We start from the raw sequence: 12,199 nt of genomic DNA on the forward strand, positions 1-12,199 counted from the left end.
GAATAATTTAACTTAATACAAGGACTGTTTTCAATATTTAAAGTGTTTATATACGTCATACATAAGTAACTTTCCTTCAAATGGAATGTTTCCTACAAAGATTCTTCATAAAAATTAGAATGTCATCGTTGTTGACATTTCTCCTTGTGAGAGAGTACTCTACATTAGGATACGTAACTCTTGTCATAATTAGTACAGGCAGATGATTCTTCTAGCGAATAAATTAATTACTCCCCGACACGTACAGGAAATACGTGATGCGGGCTGCGAGAGGCTCGCGCTTGGAACCGTCAAATCCAGAAACTGCACGTGCGGAACGTATAACCAAACAGAAACACGTGACAAAGGGCACTGCTCCGGTGTCCACTTCGAACATGTTCAGGGCACTTTCTGCTGAGTCGGTGCAATCGGACTCTAGCACGGAAGGCTACAATTCTGTCCGTGAAACCACCTCTTCGGACAAAAGTGAGACGGAGTTGGATGACTATAGTCAGTCCATGCTCCGAATGCAGGCTCAATTCCACTCCAGCTCGGGTCGTAGATCGGGAAACTCCGCCGGGGCTACTGGTGGACCCGGTGACCAATCAAAGCCGAGTTCCACTTCCAGTGCTATGGGCTAGGTCAGCGGAGGGAATAGCGACCGTGTGACGTGTCAACAACAGACTGCTATGAACAAAAGTGGTAAAACATTGAATGAATCGAACGGTACTTTACATACTTTAAGCATTGCTGCTCTTAATGTTTGTGGCCTTAAGAGGCGTTCTTTATACCCAGAATTTGTTAATTTAGTTAAAAGTCATGATATATTTTTACTATCAGAAACAAAAGTGGATGAGCATGATATTATTGATATTGACGGATATACTTTTTTTAGTAAACCTCGTAAACAAAAATATATTAGAAAAAGTGGTGGGGTCGGTGTTTTGATAAAGGACAGTGTTGCCAAATATGTTGATACTATTGATAGCAATTCTGAATATATAATGTGGATAAAACTAAAACCTCAATGTACAAATTTAGAAACAGATATTGTTTTGGGTATTGTATATGTACCTCCGATGCATTCTAGGTTTTATAATGATGACGAATTTGAGTTGTTTGAATCTGATATTTTTGCAATATGTAGCGAATATGAACATGTTTATATTTCTGGCGATTTTAATGCCCAAACGGCAGAAATGCAAGACCACACTAAAAATGACGATTTTTTGTCAGACTTTTTTCATTTTGACAATGATACCATAAGCTTTTTTGATCAAAGGTCCAAAATGGAAAACAGTGGAATTTCATTAGAGCGAAAATCGCATGATAAGAAGATAAATAATAATTGCTACAAACTTATAGACCTGTGCAAAATTAACAATGTAATTATTATTAATGGAAGGCTGGGAAATAAGCCAAGTAACCTAACCTTCCGAAATGTCTCATTAATTGATTATCTGTTATCTTCAATTTCTGCATATAAATTTTTGTACGAATTTAATGTGACTAATGTAGACAATTTGATGTCAGATGGGCATTCACTAATTACCTTTAAACTCATAATTAATCAAAAGATAACGCATGATACAAGCATGAGTAAACCAAAAAAACCCAAAATGGGATCAAACATTATCCCATACTTTCAATGAAAATATTAGTTTTGAGGATATAACTGCAACTGTATCTCAAATGCAAGCGAGCAATCCTGATGATGTAGATCAAAACATGATCGATAATGTTACCTCTAAATTGTCAGACATATTCATACAAAGCGCCCAAAAAACATTCTCCGATAATAAGTCAAGAAATAAAGCGTTTAAAAGTAACTACAAAAAGCCATGGTATGGTACTGAGTGTGACAAAGCACGAAAAACTTATAACAAGGCTAGAAAAAAATGTACTAAACACCCATCAGAGTACAATAAACTTCATGCAAAAAGTGCATGTAAAAAGTATAAAAATACAATGAACATGTATATAAATAAATACAATAAAAATAACCAAAATAAATTAAGGAAAATGCATACAAAGCAACCAAAAGAATATTGGAAGTTCCTTAATACTGTAAAATCGAAAAGCAGAAGGGCTGAAATGCCATCACTTGATTCCATGTATAATTATTTTAGGGATACTAATAATAACCAATACCACGATATGGATGACAGCGATATTCTTAATAATTTAAACATTAGTGATGACGATAATTTATTAAACGCATATATAAGTCAGGAAGAAATTGTTAAATGTATAAATAATTTAAACAATGGTAAATCTCCCGGCATGGATAGTATAATTAACGAATATATCAAATCTACTAAGGAGAAAATGTTACCTCTGTATATTGTTTTATTTAACCTCATACTTAAAACAGGTATAATACCGAGAAGCTGGACTGAAGGGGTCATTATACCAATATACAAAAAAGGTGATCCATTAAACGCCGAAAATTATCGGCCAATCACGTTACTTTCATGTGTTAGAAAACTATTTACTTCTATACTAAATTTAAGATTGGGAAAGTTCCTTGACCAGAATAGCATCCTCTCGGAAAACCAAGCCGGTTTCAGGGCAAATTACTCCACTACGGACCACATATTCACTTTAAACTCCATCATTGAATTATTAAGGCATAGTAAAAAGCAAATATTTACATGCTTCATTGATTTCTCTCGAGCATTTGATTCCGTGTGGAGGATAGGTATGTGGAGGAAGCTGATAAAGTATAATGTAAATGGAAAGTTCTTCCGAGTAATACGAAATATGTACTCTAACATTAAGTCCTGTGTTTCTGATGGTAACACTAATTCACAATTTTTTCACAGCAATTGTGGGGTACGTCAAGGGGAGAATTTATCCTCTCTACTATTCTCCTTATTCCTAAATGACCTCGAAGAATATTTAGATCAAAAAGGCAACTCTGGAATAAAGATGCAAGATAAGAACGATCTTGTCACCTGGCTAAAAATAATAGTTTTACTTTATGCAGATGACACAGTTCTTGTCTCTGATAATGCTGATGACCTACAAAAATGCCTTTAATGATTATTGCAAAACCTGGAACTTGGTTGTAAATAAAGATAAAACTAAGATTATTGTCTTTGGTGCCAGAAATAATGCTAACTTCTCATTCAAAATTGATAATTCTACACTAGAAGTAGTTGATTCTTATAAATATTTAGGGGTATGGTTTTCTAAATCTGGAAGCTTTCTAAATGCAAGAAAAAATCTCGCACAAACGTCTCGTAAAGCTATGTTCTTATTCTATAAAAGAATTAATAACCTTAATTTACCTATTGATCTAATTCTTAAATTATTTGATCATACGATACTACCAATATTAACATACTCATCAGAAGTATGGGGTTATGAAAATTTATCAATGCTTAATAAAATTCATAATGAATTTTTGAGGAAGCTGTGCAATCTAAGAAAAAGTACTCCACAGTACATGCTTTTAGCTGAGTTTGGAAGGTATCCAATTGATATAACTGTAAAATGTAGAATGATAGGATTTTGGAATAGGCTAGTTACTGGTAACCAAGATAAACTCTCATACCAATTATATAGGTATATGCTTAATCTATCAAATTTCAAATCTAAATGGATCAACCACGTAAAAAATATCTTTGCTGAAACTGGAAGAATAGACATATGGCAAAACCAAGAGCAACTTGAAACAAAATCAATTAAGTATATTATTAAAAAGATACTACTTGATCAAAACATTCAAAGTTGGCATGCACCTTTACAAAACTCATCAAAGGGTAAAAATTATGCCCTAATTAAGGATGAAATAGAATTAGAACCATACCTGATTAAACTAGATAAATCTGAAAGTAGGCTTTTAATCAAATTTCGAACTAGCAATACGTATTTTCCCAATGAAGTGGGTAGATGGGCCGGTATAGCTGTTAATGAAAGGAAATGCCCGTGCTGTGACAGCTTGGAGACAGCTGATGGATATCACCTGCTACTTAAATGTACCTATTTTCATGCAGATAGAACAACCTATCTGAAACGCTATTATTATGAAAATACGAATGTGTACAAATTCAGTGAACTTCTAAACAACTCTTCCAAACAGTTAAGAAATGTATGTAAATTTATTAAAATACTCTTTAAAAAGTTCAAGACATGATCCTGAAGAAGTACTCATGTATTGTAAAAAGCTTTGTCTTATAAATAGGCCTATGTACACTATTTGTCTGAAATTGTAATGCTTGATGTTTGATGCAAACATCCGATTGTTCCCTTTTATGATGGTACCTCAAAGTTGTATTCTACCTGTCTACATAATCATTTATGCAGGTGCGAAGTAATGCGCTAGTGGCACTGGTGACGGGGCGCGGGCCCGGTGGCGGGCTGGGAATGCGGCATGACATGGAAATCCATGGGACCATGGAGACTCATGTCGTGCTGGGTATCCCTAGCCGTGGCCTCGGGTGCGTGCTCCCGGAACTTTGGACAGGACCGCGTTATTTCGCACCTATCCTACAATTGTTAATTGCAATTATGTAATTTAATTCAGACAAAGCACATGCCGACTGAAATGCTATTTTCAAACACATATCTGCACTAACTCTTTGAAGATGTGCCCATTTAGCTTCTCAATGACAGCTGAAACCCAGCACAGCATTGTCGCCCATGTGCTTTGTGCGTTTGTTACAAAATGTTTAAAATAATGAACATAATAATGTTTTTAATCAACTTACTAATGCATCTTTAGACATCCAATGATACTCCTATCTGTATTATTATTAATCCAGAATGATTGAATATTATTATAATCCTTACTTCTAACAAAACAAATACCAGGTCACCTTTCCACTGTCGGTGCACATATTTTTACCAAGAGAACCAATCAATTGCGAAAACGCACCGATAAACACGCCCATGTGTAGTCATTCACACGTTTAATAGCTTTGACCCAGTGATAGAGTCAATACACATTGTCACGTGACCTGTGTATTCTATATTAGTAAACAAAATACCTTAGTTGAATATAGTTTGTTTCAAAAGTTATAGTTTCCCTTTCCCGCTGACGAAATGCTCCAAAAAGATCATAATCATAAAAATGGTATTTGTTTTGCGTGTAGGACTGGGATGGGGCTGGAGACACATTCGTAGTACTGCAAAATACTTATTTGCTGTAATGTGGCTGTGCCCTTACCCCCAAAACAGTCCAATCAGTGAAAATGTAATTCTATTTCCTAGCATTTTTTAGAATTGAAATTGATAACACCATGTCACGTATAATTGTATTGTATTTAGAGCAACTGTTCGCTCATACATCATGTAATATGATTTGAGATGAAATAAAGTGTTGTCTATGTCTATGTCTATGTCTAGGAAGAGATTTTTACCACATCAGACTATCTACAGACGTATCGGAACATTTCTGACGATGCTGCCTTGTGCCATTTACGGTATTTAAAAATGGCGGACACGGAACTTTGGACTACTTCTACATTTTTAGGGTCCGGCTTTTCGTGAATGTATCTTTGTTATGAATGAAACTTTTAAGGATTCATATTTATGCTTAAATAACTTAAAGCCTGATGTAAACCGGATATTTCACATCAATTTTAACATTTTACTATGTATGTACTATATATTGCTAGCGTAACAAATTTCGTCTGCATGTATCACTACACTCAGCGTGTAATGCTCCGGCTTTTTGTCAATATGTTATTTCATAATGTATATCATGTATAATTATGTGGCTTTTCTTTTAAGTCGTGCTTGTAGTACTCGAGCCTGAAATGTAATGAACTTTTATTGTTCTCATTGTTAAATGTTGCTTTGGGCGTATCACATTACCTAGTCTTAAGCCGGGATTTTCATTGGTCAAAGCCGTCGCCATTGGCACTCCAAAGGCTATAAATACGGGTGTCCGCGTTCAGGCGGCATTTTCTTCTCAACCGTAAAACCTTGAGAAGTAAAACTTACAGACGAGACATTTCTATTCAGAAATACATTTTCTATTAAGAAATACATAAAAAGCTCTTTAGCAAGGTAAAAGAAACACTATTTGGCAGTCTTAACTTTATTTTAAAGAGCAGAAAGTCAAATTCATAGAATAGGCACTTTTAGCCTTACAGAAGAAGAACAACAACAATAACAATATTATGAAGTAAATGCAAAACCATGTAAAACCGAACCTTGCAGTATGCCTAGTCTGAATTACCACGTTATGGCAAAACCAAAGAGATGCATTAGTCTACGTAATTCTACTTCTATTCACATATTACAATGCTTTGTACTGATGTAGATTCTATATATAACTGCTTTGACTGAAGAAGATCCCATTGCATAGGCCTAGGTCCTCCATTGTTAATATATGACGATGTATTTATTTCTACGGTGTAATATCATTTCTACGATGCCATACTGTCAACTTCTGGAACGTACTTTTGTGTTCTGTAAGCGTTATACCATTATTATGATGTCGCAATATTAAAGAACTATTTTTAACCGTTCGTCCGAGTTCCTGTGGTAATTTGAAGGTATTGATGTAAACCAGAAAGGAGTACCTGTATATATGCACTTCATCTTAACTGATGGTGATGTATGTATACTGGTTATCATTATGGTACGATATCCTGACTAGATAGGACCAAAAAAGGTTTTCCCAAGGTATATGATATATATATTGACGCACCTACAGAGATTGTCAAATATCGACGCATCCAAAGTGGTTGTCCCAGGTATATATTTCAACGCATCTGGTGTTAATCGCAACATACACTTGTATTTGCATGCTTTATCAAGGGTAGATGTGCAAATACCAGTTATTACTAAGTAGATCGGTATCCTGATTAATAAGGATGTGCAACTACCCAGGGGGTAGGTCCTTACAGTATTATTAACAAAAACCTGGTTTTACGTTCGAAAAACCTGATTTATCGATCGTTAATCCTAGTTTTTCGACTGTGAACCTGGGTTCACGTAATTATTGGACAATTGGTGCGCCATATACATAGAGCAAAAGAATGAGTAAATTTGTTTGTTATAATTATCATTACTAATTCTTATCGGAAGCGACCTTGTAATTAAGAACGTGCACACATGTATGGAGTACTTACCATTCATATTTTACATATTTTAATAAAGTTCTTACCTTAAAACCAGTTCCAATTATATTACATCTACATATCTACAAAAACAATTATAGTTCTTGATTTCCTGTTAAAATACACGATTAAAACACATGATATTTATTTATAAACACGAATGGTTCCAATGTCTTATCTTCATCAATACTGTATGCTGGTTTCCTGTTAGCGCATCTTTTCTCTCTGCTAGAGAAAGCGAGAAATACATGTTCTACGAATTATCCGATACATGATACTGTAAACTTATCAGCAAGACTACGTTAAATACACTAGGCCAAAAAGTTGATGAATTTAATGGTTATATTTACATACACCTATTGTGCATTAATTGTTTCAGCCCAGTCTATATTTCCAAAATGTTCATTGCCACATTTCATCTCCTTATCTTTCACCACCAGACTATATTGACTATGTTTCTTATTTACAAGTTTCGCTGATATGCATTAGATAGTGATAATTTTATTTTCCTTTACCCTAAATAAAAAAAATCTAATTTTTTTTTACTTTTCTTTTTGATATTAAAAATTTGCAGCAGCCAATTATTTCAGAAAAATCTCAGGACACTTCTATGTAGCTTCTCAAATTCCCTTCACAAAAATGATATTCACGAAATTGTACAGTATATATATACCCAAATATGGAGAACTGAAATTCAAAAACAGGCCACATATTACAAGTTATACAAATTATTGCCGATCAGGAATTAATATGCGCTTTCTAAACCAAGAAGGGTAACTGCGGAACTGATTGTTGATACTCTGTTCAATTAATTAACACTTAGATAATTTCATAAGGTTGTCTGCAAAGTATACAGTTTTTTATTTAAGTTTTTATCACAAATTACGTTGGCGGGAATGTCTAAATTCATACTATCGATTAAAATGAAAATTCTTTTATTTCACGATGACCAGTCGAAACCAAAACGCACAATGAATAACTGATATAGGACATATGGATGAAACACATTTGAGCCGCGCCATGAGAAAACCAACATAGTGGGTTTGCGACCAGCATGGATCCAGACCAGCCTGCGCATCCGCGCAGTCTGGTCAGGATCCATGCTGTTCGCTAACAGTTTCTCTAATTGCAATAGGCTTTGAAAGCGAACAGCATGGATCCTGACCAGACTGCGCGGATGCGCAGGCAGTTCTGGATCCGTGCTGGTCGCAAACCCACTATGCTAGTTTTCTCATGGCACGGCTCATTTGTTTGGTTTACCCCGTTGTATTATATTCCAATGAAAATATTAGTTCCGCGTTGATAAATCGTGTATACAGATTTAGAGGTAAGATCATTTCATGTGTATGACCTTTATCATTATTATGATATCGGCGGTAACTGTTCGACAACAAGCAGCATAATAGCAGACTCGGTTTGATTTGTTTGTTTGTTTGTTTTGGGTTTAACGCCGTTTTTCAACAGTATTTCAGTCATGTAACGGCGGGCAGTTAACCTAACCAGTGTTCCTGGATTCTGTACCAGTACAAACCTGTTCTCCGCAAGTAACTGCCAACTTCCCCACATGAATCAGAGGTGGAGGACTAATGATATCAGACACAATGTCGTTCATCAAATAGTCACGGAGAACATACGCCCCGCCCGAGGATCGAACTCGCGACCCCGAGATCCGTAGACCAACGCTCTTACCTATTGAACTAAGCGGGCGGGCGAGACTCGGTTTGAGGAATGATAGAAGTGTACAAACCGTTCATAAACACAATGTCACTGATAAAAACTGTGATGTATGGTAATCGGTGCTTTTAGTTCATTGCTCCTTCACAAGCTTTAAAACTCTCTTCCCGTCAAGTGCTGGCTGTCTTTGTAAGTCTGTTAAGACATTCTTACTCTCTATGATAATAATAACAATAACAACAACAACAACAACAAAAAAAAAAAAAAGGCAAGAGCTTTGCATGACCAGGCGGTACTCAGGTCATCAATTATGCAATTGCCAGTACACATGTACACTTGCTTCCCAGATCGATTTTAAACTGAACATTGATTTTGATTGATATTAATTACTATTAATGTCGAAATATTAGCTATCTTTTAGACTAGCAGCGGTTTATGTGTAATGCAAAATTAGGTAAAAGAAAATGCTAGTCGTATTGAGTTTTCAAGTTATAATACATTATTTGTTAAGCTGACACAGACTACAATTTATCAGTCAAAGGGTGTACCTGGGCTTGTGTGTTAGTCTATAAAATAGTTGTTTGACCGTTCGGTTTTTGGACTTGAAGCTATCTTGCTATCTTGAATTGTGCCACCTGGTATATCAATCCAGGTGCGCACTGATATTATTCATTCAAGGTTTAAAGCTTTCTTGCACGTTATATTTCTAAATTCCGTGCAAGTGCTTCTAACACGGTGACATTCAATTAATATGTAAAGTATATATCCGCTTAAGGGGAAATGCCACAGCTGTGTGGGTTTTTTATATAGGCAAAGAAGAAAAATTTTAACTAGCGGAGAGAATTTTCTTAAACTTTACACGATCATAGAGCATCATATAAGAAACAAATTCATGAAAAAAACTGGGAGTTTCGGTGCTACTTTTTGAGTTATCTGCACCTGAATGCGAGAATTTTGCTTTTTAGGTCATTTTCAAGGGCAGATAACTCAAAATCTAGCATACAGATACCTTATTTCATTTCACATTATTTTTGTTAGTACATTTCCAGTCATTATGCAAAGTTTTAAACCATTCTATCAAAAAGAATTTTTGGTGTGTTTCAATGAGTATTTACTGCAATACTGCATTTTTCTTGAAAAAAAGGGGCATAATTGGAAGAAATTTTCTATTTGTTTGCGTAAGCGACTATAGAATAAAATCCGTCTCATAGAATTCCTGCAAATTTTGTACAGTTGCAAGGAATAAAGTAACAAATACTAATCTGAAATCAATTAAAGTGTAACTAACAATTATCTTGAGTTATTTGCCCTTGAAAATGGCCTAAAAGAGCAAAAAAAAAAAACTCTTATTCAGGGGCAGATAACTCAGAAAGGTAGCATCGGGACCTCCATTTTTTACATAAATTTGTTTCTTATATGATGCTCTATGATCATGCAAAGTTAGAGAAAATTCTCTCAACTAGTTAAAAATTTTCCTTCTTTGCCTTTATAAAAAATCACACAACTGTCCCATTTCCCCTTAAACAGTCTTAGGTGCAGTAAAACGTTTGGAGTCAGTGTTGTTATATATTTCTGATTCTTTGAGGTTAGTTTAGGAAGTTAATGTGTATTAAAATATTTGCTTTCATGTCTGTGCTAGTGGGTGTGATAGGTATTTCATTCTTTACATTACATCTTTTGAACGGACTCAATCAAACTGACTCTGCTATTATTGGTTTTTTTTGTTTCACTCTTTGCTTCCAAATGATGTTCTCTTAGATTATTTCGTATTATCCATTATTAATACATGTACGGGTACTTTCTCTCTGGCTGTGTGTTTTATTGATCTATAAGTGCCTGCAAATCTTGGTGAAATAATTTTATGCGATATAATGAACCGTCTTCAAACTAAACAATGCACGAAGTTGTTAAATAAACTAGCGTTTTTATTTTGAGTGCACATGCATACGAAATTGTTGTCTACAGTTATACTAAATTATGTCAGAAACTGATAAACAAGTTACTTCCTTTATACAAAATAACTTTGTATTTCAGACAGACAAAGTGCTTATATTCAAATGAAAACGTGCAAGTTTCAAATACCAGGGTTACAGTTACTTTCATCTTACGTGCATACATAATACTCTGATGTTTTGATATTCTTTTTGCCGTTGTACATACTTCAAGTCGGCACTTGTCCATTAGTTTACAAGTAATATATGTGTTTTAGTCATGTCTGGTTTGTTTATCGAAAATTGCCGTGTTTGTTCGTTTCCAATAATAAAACATTTCTCTTAAAGAAAGTACAAATCGAGTACATGTGTTCGTTATAAGGACACCAGAGGTATTTGAATTGTGTTCGATGTTGTGTTTGATGAAAAAGTACTTTTTATCCACAATAACATATTATTTATAGCAGGAAACGCGTTTCTGTAGATTTAGCTCTGAAACAGTAACTAGAGACCCTGATATTCTAGCAATCCGCATCTACAACCAGTCATGCAATTATTCAATTGCAAATAATAGATCAGAAAAATTCTATAAGAAGACACTTTGTAAGCATGAAACGCAACCTAGCAACGTAATGGCAGTTTTCGCAGTCTGTCAATGAAGTGTAATGAAATAATTAACTGTCTTTTAGCACAACTTTCCTATATTGGAAAGGTATTATTTGCATTCATTCCTAACAAGTAAAGTCATCCCACATCCCTGGGTAAGTAAGTTTTTTTCAGCATCGTTGAAATCTCGGGAACTTAACGCCCATGTTCATTTTACATAACGGCACATACTTTGTCTAATTTTTCATTGAAATGACAGCACAGGCAATAACATTACGGAAGAAACATTTATGTAGGGGCATATGCATAATCCTTTTCTGTTTTTCAAAATTATTTCATGTCGTTGGCATGACATTTGAAGATGCTATAATAATCTTTATGTTAAGTCATGTCATTGTAAAATATAATACTATAATTATTACAACATCAGTATTATACTAAATCAAAGAAGACATTTTATTTATTCATTAGTATTTTATATCAACCTAAATCTATAAATCATATTTTAGTTATAAAATCCATGTACACAGACCTAAAAACTAATTCGTGACACGCGCAATGTATTCAATCAAATAATATATCTATTTGAACATTCCGCGAAAAAATTAGAAATACATACTTGGACGTAAAATTGCTCTTTAACAGGGGCGACCTTTTACAGGTTAGAATTTCAGGATTAAAATCAAAATTAGTATGCGTCGTACTTTACCAAGGTATTTGATATGAAAGCACAGATTTTCTTAAAATATCTCCAATTTATGAATTCCTATTGCATTACACTTAAGAGTTTTTATAACAATTACTTAATATTAAGTATACATATTGAAAGATATTATGTAATATCTAGCTAGGTCAATGCTTTGTCATAATGTCTATTCTATTAATGTAAACATGTTTTAATATTGAATGCTAATGTATAGTAGTTCAATACCT

General features: G+C 34.4%; 1 protein-coding gene across 2 annotated transcripts in view; it reads right to left on the reverse strand.

Moving 5' to 3' along the window:
• Window positions 1–12,199, reverse strand: part of LOC123535304 (protein unc-93 homolog A-like) — a 135,710-nt gene that overhangs the window by 105,453 nt on the left and 18,058 nt on the right. Inside the window, exon 1 of one of the 2 annotated variants that reach the window (XM_045317910.2) lies at window positions 7,103–7,252. The exons of the other annotated variant lie outside the window; for it this stretch is intronic. The gene's annotated coding sequence lies outside the window, so the exon portion shown is untranslated. Of the gene's footprint in view, window positions 1–7,102; window positions 7,253–12,199 lie in introns of those variants that run through there. 2 annotated transcript variants of the gene reach the window in all.

The sequence above is a fragment of the Mercenaria mercenaria genome, chromosome 12, assembly GCF_021730395.1.
Source record: "Mercenaria mercenaria strain notata chromosome 12, MADL_Memer_1, whole genome shotgun sequence".
Lineage (NCBI taxonomy): Eukaryota > Metazoa > Mollusca > Bivalvia > Venerida > Veneridae > Mercenaria > Mercenaria mercenaria.